Here is a 12,365-nt window from a genome sequence, read left to right as displayed (position 1 = left end):
AGAATTATATGTAGTTTTTTAATAATGGAAAATGTATGCATAAATTTCCTTTGATTACAGCACCCTAAAATATTCTATAATTGCAGATTCTATTTCCTCTTTGAAGGAAAACTCTATTTATTCACTCTCCTGTGCTTTTTCTTTCTTTATGCAGTCTCAAATTTCTGTCCTATTTCATTTTCTTTCTGCCTGTAGAAAATCTAACATTTCTTGCAGGGCATGTCTACTGGTGATGAATTTATTCAGCTCTTATTCATCTGAGAAAGTCTTTATTTCTCCTTCACTTTGAAAGATACTTTTGCTATATATAGAAATCTAGGTTGCTGGGTTATTTTTTTAAACACTTGAAATTTTTTACTACACTCTCTTTCTTGCATGGTTTCTGACAGAAAGTCTGCTACAATTCTTATCCTTAATCCACTACAAGTAAGATATGTTTTTTGAACTTCCTGGATCTGCAGTTTGGTGTCTGTTGTTAATTTTGGAAAATTCTTAGCCATTTATTACTTGCAGTTTCTTCTGCTCCATTTGCTCTGTCTGCTTCTTCTGATTTTCCATTTATGTATATGTGACACTAGATTTGTCCATCCTTTAGGATTTCAGGTTGGTGATTTGCCTTGAAACTTCATTTCTCTGATAGGTATAAAAAAGTCATTGATTTTTAGTTTTCCCAGATTTTTCTTCTTCTTCTTGGTCTTTCTTTTCAAGGCTGTACTTCTAGCCTCACATTGATTCTGTGAGGAAGAAAAGCACAGGGGAAGCAAAGAGTCAAGTGGATATTGTGGGTTCTTGTAAAAAAGAGAACTGTAGGCCCTGTATTCCAAGAATGGAAAAACCTCAGGTAGGTCTGTAAGATCCTCAAGTAACGGAGCCTTGTGTCTAAATTCTTGGAAATATCTGTGTGGTATCTATAGACATTCTGGGCCTTAGGCTTCTTCCCGCATTTTCCCTCGGCCCAAGTTATCATGGGAGTGCATGCGGGGCAAAGAAAGTCTCACAGAGATTAAGAGGCCCTAGCATATGATAGGAGCAACATGTTCCCCATGGATATGAGTGGTATATTCCACTGACATAGTCAGCCCCAAAGGAGTTTCACAGTTGAGACTCAACTCAGCAACTGCCTGCTTGGACAGACATAGGTAAATCAGATATGACATGATTGCCAGCATGGATTATGGTATTTAACAGAAGTCCTACATCCTGATGCTTTTTTTCAGTTTTTGATAGATTTTTTATTTATTCATTTATTTATATGCAGTGCTGAGAATCGAACCCAGTGCCTCACACATGCTAGGCAAGCACTCTACCACTGAGCCAGAACCCCAGTCCATCCTGACATTTTGACACTATTTAAGATCCCCAGAACTTAGGTGCAATCTCAAAGCAAAGGGTGAGAAGGACTCCATACTGTGAAGATTAAGTTTCAACTACTCAGTAAAATGGGAACTTGACAAAGAATTTATGTTGAGCTGCAGAATAAAAAAAAAAAAAACTTACATTTTCTGCAAACTGAGTTTGTTAGATAACATCCATACCTGCAAAATAATCAGCAGCCCTGTGATAGATGTCAAGTATCCCTAACAAATTCATCTACTCAAAACATGGGGTATGTGGCTCTTACAGTTGAAAATCACAGTGTTCTTACCTTAAGGCCAGAGTGACTTTACATAAGAAATGACTTTAGGCATTTCAGTGGGTATTTGAGGAGAGAAAAGAACTTCTGACAGTCATCATTCTTTTCTCTGCAGAATGAAGTATCATTGGTGAGGTATGATTTTATTTCATTTCTTCTTTTTTCCTGTCTCCATTCCTCTTTATTTCAAGCATTTACTTTACTCCCTTGTTATTTCTTTCTTCTTTTAAAAAAAAAATTTAATGTTTATTTTTTAGTTTTCGGCAGACACAACATCTTTGTTTGTATGTGGTGCTGAGGATCGAACCCGGGCCGCGCGCATGCCAGGCGAGCGCGCTACCGCTTGAGCCACATCCCCAGCCCTCTCCCTTGTTATTTCATCTACTCCCTCCTTCCTCTTTTTCTCCCTTCTTGTTTATTTTCCTTTCCGCTTTACCTACTCTATAACCCCTTGTCTTAGTCAGTTCAGGCAGCTATAGTAGAATGTCATAGACTGGTTGGCTCAAACAGAAATTTGTCAACAGTTTTGGGAGCTGGGAAGTCCAAGATCAAAGTACTGGCAGATCTGGTGTCTGCAAAGGCCCCTCTTTCTGATTTGCAGACAGCCATCTTCTTAGTGTATAATCACAAGGTTGGGAGCAGAGAGCAAACCCTCTCATCTCTTCTTATGAAGTCACTAATCCCTACCATGAGTGATTCACCCTCATGGTCTGATTACCCCCACAGACCCTATCTCCGAATACTACTACATTGGGAATTTAGGATTGAATATCTGAATTCAGTGAGGATACATTTTGGCCAAAGCACCCTACTATCTCTTCCTGCATCTCTCCCCACACTCCTCTCCTCCATCCTACATTCTCTTCTCCCTTTTATATTCTACTTCCTTATTCTCTTTTCCTCTAGCTTTTCTTTTACCTCAATCTAGCATCCATTCTTTCTGTGCTCTCTTATTTTTTCCTTATCTTTCTAATTCCACTTATTTCCAACTACTGTTTTCAGTCGTTGTCTCTTACTTCCTTTTCTTCTCTCTTTCCCTTTCCATTCCCTTTTGTTTCAGCATGGCTCTTCTTTTCCTTTTATCCCTAACTCCAGGTTCCCATCTAACAACTATTGGGAAAAGGTGAAAGAAAGAGAATAAAGTAGAATCAAGTTGCATTTTTGAGTATTTTTTGAAAAAAAATGTAGTTGTAGATGGACAGCATGCCTTTATTTAATGTGTTCATTTTTATGTGGTGCTAAGGATCAAACCCAGAGTCCCTCACATGCTAGGCAAGCACTCTACCACTGAGCAACAGCTCCAGCCACTCAAGTTGTATTTAAAATGATTGAGTCAACAGGACTAGATAATGGATTAGGTTGGGAAATAAAGCAGAGAGAGACATTCTGAATAACCCAAAGTAAAATAAGGACAGAAAGAAACTTTAAATATGATTTTTCAAAACTACTTATAAAAAGCAACAATCATTCTGATTGATAAAATATCAAAGTCATTTCAGGAAAAAGAGATACTTATTGAAATTATTACTGATTATTGTTCTTGATGTTTTAGTGGATCATAGAAGACAACAAAATAAGTACTGTGCATAATGTAAAAGAGTTGATCAAAATTACTTTTTCCATTTTTAGTATTATGCAGTAAGAAATCAGTAGTTTTTTTTTTTAAAGAAATACACTAAAATTGGGAACTTCTGTTTTAAGAAAAAAGAGGTAAATGGAGTAGATGTATTTCCCCCTATTCATCCATAGTCATATATAAACCAAATGTAAGAAGACTTTAGAAGTTTAATTGAAGATGGAATATTCTCTAGGGAACGTTGAGTCCAAGGAATGATTTCCCTGGGCTTTGTCTTTTTTTCTGCTTATATCCCAGACCAGATGCTAGTGAAGCCTGCAAACTGGAAACACTAAAAGACACAGACAAAATAATAATTTCCAACTGAAGTCTGCTTTATTTCTCTGTCCAAAGAATTGGACAGCTTAGAAATACCAAACAATAATCACTCTACTCTGGCTAAGCACCAGAGCGGAGATTGCAGCTCCAGCCCTACTTGTAAAAGCCAACTAGAGGCCCTAAACTTCTTCCATTGCCAAGGTATAATGATCTCCAATTTCCTTACTGAGTGATGTTAGAGAAGGGCAAATGGGGAGTGGGAATAGCTCAGATCCCTTAGTGTTAGTAGATACCTCATGGGGCTTCTGTATCTCCCTGCCCCACCATGGGTGATAATGAAATACTCCTCCCCTAACCAATAGTTTGATATCAAGAAAAAAGCCTAATGATGACATTTATCCACCAGTGGTCACAATGGGGAAATAATTAGGCACCCGAGTGTCTTCCAGTTAGAGTAAAAGCTTAGTGTGGAGCAGAAACTCTTTTAGCCCAGTAACAAGGCTGATTGGGGAATGTGAACTTCACCCATATGCAGTAAAAGAGAAGATTTGAATAAGATCCAACTCCTTGTAACATAATAAGTAAAATATCTATGATTTACTTGAAAATCACTTGCCATAGTCAGCACTTTAATAATCACAACATAAATGAGAAAAGACAATATATAAACATCAAGATGACACAGATAATAGAATCATCTGACAAATATTTTTAATAGTCACAGTAAAAATGTTTCAGTGATCAAATGTGAACATGCATAGAACAAATAAAATAGAAAGCCTCAGCAAGAAAATAGAAAATCTCAAAAAGAAATAGAAAGCATAAAAAGAAATTAATAGGAAATTTAAGAATAGAAAAATCCAATCAAAGGAACTTTAATAAAGAAAAACCTCAATAGATAAGCTCAGTGGCACACTAAAGATAACAGAAGGAATGAATCAGTGAATTTGAAGATAGAACAATAGAAATTATCCAGTCTAAACAACAGAGAAAAAATAGTCTCTTAAACAAAAATAAACAAAAGATTAAAAGCCTCACTTGTAATGTATTACACTAGACATAATATTGATGTCATTATAGCTACAGAAGAAAAGCAAAACAATAAAGTAAAAAGAGATATTGAAAAAGTGTTCAAGGATATAAAGGCTATGAAAATTTCCCAAGTTTTGGGGGAAATTTCCCTAGATTCATGAAGGTGAGCAAATTCCAAACAGGATACGGCCAAAGAAACTCACACCAAAACCCTTCATTTTCAAACTTCTGAATGCTAACGACAGAAAAAGATACTTTGAAAGCCATCAGAGATAAAGAAAAAAAAACCTATATGGAATACCAAACCAGTGACAGCAGTTCTGTCATGGAGATCATGACATTTTTAAATGTTGCAAGGAAAGAACAATCAACTCAGAATTATATACCCAATGAAAATATCCTTCAATAATGAAAAGGAAATCAAGACATTTGCAGAAGGGAAACTAACAATTACTGCCAACCTGTGTATCCCAAAATAATGGTTAAAGGCAGTTCTCCATTAAAAAAAAATGGGGCTGGGGGGCTGGGGTTGTGGTTCAGAAGTGGAGCGCTCACCTAGCATGTGTGAGGTGTTAGATTCGATTCTCAGCACCACATAATAAATAAATACATAAATAAATAACATAAAGGTATAAAACAAACAAACAAAAATCGGTTCTAAAAAAATGGGGCTGGATGTGTAGCTCAGTGGTTGTGTGTGTGCTTATTAACATGTGTAAGGCCCTGGGTTTTATCCCCAGATCCAAGAAAGAAAGAAAGAAATGGAGATTTTTTTTAATACCATTTCTACACAATCTCATAAAATATGAGGGAATAACTCATTAATTTTATTAAGTTGGTGTTACCCTGATCCAAAAACAAGAAAGAATCTTACACATTAATGTCTCAGAAAAATAAATGCAAAAATCTTCAACAAAATATTGGACAATCAAATACAGCAATGTAGAAAAAGATATACTCTGTGACCAAATAGAGTTTATTTCATGTATAATTCAGTATTCATAAATCAATGTACTTTACAATATCAGCAGGCTAAAGAATAAAATTCATGCCAGGTGCAGTGGGACACACTTTTAATCTCAGCGGCTCAGGAGGCTGAGACAGGAGGATCACAGGTTCAAAGCCAGCCTCAGCAAATTAGTGAGTCCCTAAGAAACTTAGCAAGACCCTGTCTCTAAGTAAAATATTAAAAAAGGGCTGGGGATGTTGCTCAGTGGTTAAGCACCCCTGTGTTCAATCCCTGGTACCAAAAAATATAATAAAAAATAAAAGTCTTATATTGACCGACTCATTAAATCATTGTAGAAAATCCAACAACTCATTTATAATAAAAACTGTTAGCAACCCAGCAGTAGAGGGTAACTTTTTCAAAACCACAACAGTTTATACTATAACTTCAACTAGCAGAAGAAATAAGAAATAAAACTATTGTCGTAATAGTGTGTAGGGGTTTCCAAAAATCTACAAAACAACAATAACAACAACAACAAACCTTCATAGAACTATAGAACTGGTAAGTCCCAGGATACAAGATCAACATACCATTATCAATTTTATTTCTGGATCCTAGAAATATACCCGTGGAAACCCAAATTAAAAATGAAATGCTATTTAAAATGACTAAAAAAAATGAAACACATATAAATTTAAAAAACATGCACAGGACTTATATGCTAAAAATACACAAAAGTTTAATGTAGAAATTAAAGAATACCAAAGTAAATGGAGAGACATACTATGTCATGGCTTGAAAGAATCAGCATAAAAAAGATATTAATTCTTCTAAATTGATAAGCCATTTGATTGCAAATCTTATCACAATCACAGCAAATTTTTGTAGATAAAAACAAGATTATTCCAAAATATATAGAAAAACTAATAGATAATTTTGAAAAAGAAGGATAAAATTGGAAAAATCATTCTACCTAATTTCAAGATTATTGAATACAGTAATCAGGACTGCAGTATTGATAGATGAAGAAACACAGAACAAACAGTGGAATGAAATGGAGAACTCAGAAACAGACTTCCATAAATGTTACCAATTGATTTTTGACAAAAGTGCAAAAAGGAATTCAGTTCCAAGGATGGATTGTGTTGTAGTGATTGAATATCCATAGCTCTGACTTCCTCTACCCCAAGAAAAAAATGAACCTCAGCCTGTACACCTTAATCAAAACATAAAACTAGGAGCTGGGATGTTGCTCAGTGGTAGAGTACTTAAGTGGCATGTGCAATGCCCTGTGTTCAATCCTCTGGACGAGAAACAACAGCAACAACTTAAAACTAAATGGTTGGCAGACTCAATGTCAAAAATTAAAGCTATAAGATTTTTAAAATATAACAAGAGAAAAATCTTCAGATCCTAGAATTTGTGGGAGAGTTCTTAGAAATGACATAAATCCACAGTCCTTACAAGGAAAAAAAATCAATTAAGTGGACTTCCTCGAAATTCAAATTTTTGCTTTACAGAAGAATATTCAGAAGATAAAAAGACAAGCTATAAACTGGAAGAAAATATTTGTAAACCATGTATCTGACAAAGGATATATGGTATATATATATATAAATTCTCAAGATTAAACATTTTTAAAAAGCTAGAAGGAAAGCAAACATTCCAATTAGAAAATGTCAAGAGACATTTCATCAAAGAAGATATATGGATGGCAGATAAGCACATGAAAATATATTCAACACAAGCATTAAGGAAATGCAAATTAAAACTACAATCTGATATTACTACACACCTGTGGCTAAAAACAGTTAACAGCTGGGCACGGTGGCACACGCCTTTAATCCCAGCGACTTGGGAGGCTGAGGCAGAGGATCATGAGTTCAAAGCTCTAAGCAACTTAATGAGACCCTGTCTCAAAATTAAAAAAAAAAAAATAAAAAGGGACTAGTTATATGGCTCAGTAGTTAGGCACACCTATGTTCAATCCCTGGTAACATACCCCCCCCCCCAGAAAACAACAACAAAACAACTAGCAGATACTGTCAAGGATTTGGAGAAGCTGGATCACTCACATATTGTTGAATAGAGTATAAAATGGTAATCCACTCTAAGAAAGTTTTGTAGTTTCTTTTTAAAACTAACATGTACTTACTATAAGACCCAGCAATTGCACTCTTGGACATTTGTTGCAGAGAAGTGGGAACCTGTGTTCACGCACACACACAACTTGTACACAAATGTTTTTTTTTTAATCTTTTTTTTTTTTGAGAGAGAGAGAGAGAGAGAATTTTAATATTTATTTTTTAGTTTTCGGTGGACACAACATCTTTGTTTGTATGTGGTGCTGAGGATCGAACCCGGGCGGCACAGCATGCCAAGCGAGCGCGCTACTGCTTGAGCCACATCCCCATCCCCCACAAATGTTTATAGCAGTTTTATTCATTATAATCACAAACTGGAAATGACCCATATGTGTTTTCAGTGGATGAGTGTATAAATCAACTGCAGCACATCGATGCTATGGAATAGTACTCAGCAATAAAAAGAAAAACTATTGAAACACAAAACAAACTGGATGTATCTCCCAGGCATTACTCCGGTGTGAAAAAAGTCGATTCTCAAAATGTGACATATTGTATGATTCCATTTTTATAACATTGAAATGATAAACTTACAGAGACAGAGAGCACATTAGCAGCTGTAAGAGTTTAAGGTGAGAGAAAGGAGATTAGTGTGACGTTAACCGGGAGTATGAGGGAAATCTTTGTTGTACGAGAGAAATCTTTGTATTGATGCAATAATTCCATATCTTGATTGCTGTGGTGATTTATAGAGACATCCTCATGTGATAAAGTGGCATGTTATTGTACCATATTTGATTTTGTCCTATATTATGTCCATGTAAACATTTGAGGAAGTAGATGGAGGGGGGTACATAGAACCTGCCTGTACTATCTTTGCAATTTTCTATGTATCTCTATTTCAAAATAAAAATAATTCTAAAAACTTTATAAAGTAGTGCAATTAAGAAAATATTGCTAAAAGTTGCTGGACACCAGCTGTACTTGAGAAATCATTCCATTAAATATTGTTGCCGCCATTGAACACTGGACGGTGGATACTGGCCTTGTTACCAATGCCCACCCTGGAAATTGCATTTTCTTGTGACTTCTGCTCCTACCACCGGAACTAGGACAATGGATTCCATCATTGCATTTTTTTAATCACTCAGAATAAGTTAGGTGGGCATTGTGACTGCAAAGTGAAAAGGTTGATTCAGCAGGTCTGGAGTGTTCCAAACTCTGTGCATTCCAAAACAAAAATGTCTTGTACAAAGAAAGGTCTGGCTCTTGAGCAACTTTGGGAGGTAACCTCTAAGCCCTTGGAAAATATTCTGCCTGATTTGAGTGTCTTTGTTTGCCCAGGGCCTTGAGCCACATCAGACTGTTTATACTAACAAAGTTTTATGGTAGGAACTTTGGGCCTTGGGGTATTAGTCTGGAGACTGAATAACTAACTCAGGTGCTCGGGGATTAGCCGACTGACCCCCAGTAAAAACCCTAGGTACTAAGTCCTGGGTGAACATCCCTGTTGACAGTGTTCCTTACATTTTTTTCACATTGTTGGGAGAATTAAGCACCAAAGATACAACTCCTTTGGGCGACAACAAATGACAATTCATGTCTGGTCTGTCCTGTATGTACCTTTTACCTTTGTTGACTTTCATCTATATCCCTTCATTACAATAAAGCATGTCATATGTGTATCACTTTTTGTGAGATCTATGAGTCTTTCTAATAAATCACTGACTTTGAGAGTTGTCTTTGGAAGCTTGCAGCACTGGTAAATCTGAGATCAAATTCTCTTAGGTGCCAAGGGGATGTGAATATTCTGGCCTTTGTGGCATTTTCAGTAGCAAGTGTTCTGTAATATAAAGTATATGCACTTGTATTAGCTTACTGAAATGTGAACTCCTAAAGCTGAGCATGGTGGCACACTCTCCTGTAATCCTAGTGACTCTGGAGGCAAAGGCAGGAGGATTGCAAGTATCAAGCCAGCCTGGGCAATTTAGCAAGACCCTATTTCAAAATAAGAAACAAAAAATGGGTTGGAGAAGTACCTCAGTGGCAGAGGGCTTACTTAGCATGTGTGAAACCCTGGATTCAATCCCCAATACTGCAAAAATAAATAAATAAAAAAAGTGGGGGAGGTGCTGGGGATATAGCTCAGTGGCAGAGTGCCCCTGCGTCAAAAAACCCCTAAAAATCAATAAGACAAAGACAGAATACCCAAATAAAAAATAGATAAAAGACTTGCACACACACTTCACTAAATAAATTTAATATGTCCATTACTGTGTTCTGCCACACTACTTCCAGAAGTATAAATAAAACACAAAAATGTCCATAAATATGCATCAGTCTGGGAAAATTTGAAAAGGTCTTATAATATGAGGCACTGTAGAGTATATCAACCTTACTTTTGGGCACGTGATTTTTTAGAAATAAAACACATCACGCATTAAAATGAGAATAGCTGGGTGTGGTGGCACATGCCTGTAATCCCAGCAGCTCAGGAGACTGAGACAGGAGGATCAAAGCTAGCCTCAGCAAAAGCAAGGCGCCAAGCAACTCAGTCAGATCCTGTCTCTAAATAAAATACAAAATAGGGCTGGGGATGTGGCTCAGTGGTTGAGTGTACCTGAGTTCAATCCCCAGTACCAAAAAAAAAAAAAAAAAAAAAAAAGAAGAAGAAAGGAAAAAGAAAAAAAGAATATGTATAGAGGTGTTTTGATTGAAGTGGTTTTTGTAGATGCCCCTCCTCCTCAAAACCTTATGACTTATATGAATGTCTGTGAGGGGAAATTTGCATTCTGGTTCACACCTATTGTGGAATATTATGCAGACATTTAAAAGAATGAGTCAGGTAGATGTTGTTAAATGATGTAAATCAGATGCATAAAAGTTTATGAAATATCTTAATTCTTGTAAAACAATAAAACATGGCTTTTTGAAGTTAGAGCTCTGTCTGGCAGGTGAAGATAGAAGTGAAAGAATAGAAAGCAGTAAGCAAAAGAATTCAATTTAAAATATTTATGGCATTTCTATAATCCTTCTGATGTAAGATTTTTCATGTATTTATGCATAAAGTGGTATATGGACAGGTAGCATAAAATCTTAGCAACTTTCTCAAGATAATGTTTACATAATGTCTAAAATATTTAGATATTGTTTGAAGCTTTAATAATAAATAGATTTTATAATGACAATGTAGTATTTGTATAATGAAAAATAAGTTAATTTATCCCAGGAAAAATGTCTCTTGGGTTTCTTGCTTTAGCAGTATGATTCATTCATTCATCAAATGAATATTTATTGAGCATATAAAGTGTTTTCAGGCATTGTTGTATGTTCTGGGGATGCAAATGAATGAAACAGACAACAATCTATCTCTCTAAGCAGCTTATATTCTACTGTAGAGAGAAGGGTACAACTAGAGGAGATGGAAGGGAGGAAGGACTCAGTTTAAGACCTGTTATTTTGAGTACCAGAGGGATCCAATTGGATAAGTGAGGCAGGCAGTTGGATTAGGGATCTAGAATTCATAGGCCATGTCAGGACTGGAGATACAGATATGGAAGCAGATAGTATATAAAATGGTGTTTCAGATCTCCTTTCCTGAGTCTGATCACGTCTCACTGCAGACACTTTACAGAGGAAGTGCTGAGGAAAAACAGGCAGCTGACAGGGGAGGTTGCTATGCAACAGATGAGGAAAGTCATCCATCCAGGCAGAATTGATGTTGGCCCTTGGGGACCAAATGCTGCAGTCCTTCCTAGCATTAGCTTCCTTTCCTATGCAGGCTCCTGGCAGGAGCTGATGCCAGAACAAATGGGAAGTGTACAAAGATCTGCCTTGGATTCTGGCAAAGTATCAGTTCGGTTTGAGTCATCTCACATGTGTCTACGTTTTCTGGCTTTTTGAGCGTCTTCAGCCATCCTGGAAGCAGAGTAGCCTGTGTGTCCTTGAGCAGGACCCCATTTTCTGTGCTTCCCACTCTGCATACTGAGAAAGCAGGCTCAGAAGTCAAGTGACCCAAAGGGGTTCAGCTGCCAGGGACAGAGAAGCCAGGCACTCCATCTCTGGAATTCTGAAGCCCAGCCCAGCTTCTTTCTGCAAGACCACAGCTGCCTCAGGCTTCAGGCCTGGAAGGCAGCAGGAGGCCATTGACTCTGAAGCAGGGCTTGCCATGGCACAGACACACAAGTGCCTGACTTGTGTGTTCCGGGAAAACGTTGGGGGGCAGGGTGATGCTGTCACTCCTAGGAAAGAGTCTTGAGAGTGGGAGCAGAGAGAGGGCCCAGTGTAGGATCGAGTCCTACCACATAGAGCAGGCATGGTTCTGGGTCTTGAATGCAGAGCCTGAGCTTAGGCCTCCTGGAATGCAGCCCTTGCTTGTTTGGGGGCAGATGTAGGGGTGGGGGTGGTCTGTTTCTCAAATGGAGGAGGGAAGCTTGCCTTGGTCCCCAGGCCAGCATAAGCAGAACAGAGGCTTTGCATTCAGGAAGACCCATACCCAGATTTTGCATTTCTATTTACTGGCCCTGTGACCTTGTGTGGCCCATGCACCCTGTGCCTCAGCTTCCCTGGTCTGTAAAATGGGGAGCCTCCCATCCACCTTCCAGGGCTGCTATGTCAGGAAAATAAGCCACCGCACTGATCCTGCTGTGAGGTACAAGCTGTGCTTTTCTCTGCCCACTCCCTTTCCCCTCCAAAATGTTTCCATGGCTGGAGCTGCAAAAAAAAAAAAAAAAGAAAAAAAGAAAAAGGCAGGAGGGGAGCTAGTGTTCT

At 37.5% G+C, this 12,365-nt stretch overlaps 1 protein-coding gene across 1 annotated transcript in view; it reads left to right on the top strand.

The window, feature by feature from the left end:
• The window catches only part of Maged1 (MAGE family member D1), a 115,049-nt gene that overhangs the window by 94,750 nt on the left and 7,934 nt on the right, over window positions 1-12,365 (top strand). The gene's annotated exons all lie outside the window — the stretch shown is intronic.

The sequence above is a fragment of the Marmota monax genome, unplaced genomic scaffold (assembly GCF_021218885.2).
Source record: "Marmota monax isolate L192 unplaced genomic scaffold, Marmota_monax_Labrador192_F-V1.1 WCK01_AAM20220418_F8-fsc00170, whole genome shotgun sequence".
Taxonomy (NCBI): domain Eukaryota; kingdom Metazoa; phylum Chordata; class Mammalia; order Rodentia; family Sciuridae; genus Marmota; species Marmota monax.
Note: the sequence above shows the minus strand (reverse complement) of the source record. Positions and strands in the feature narration are given on the sequence as shown.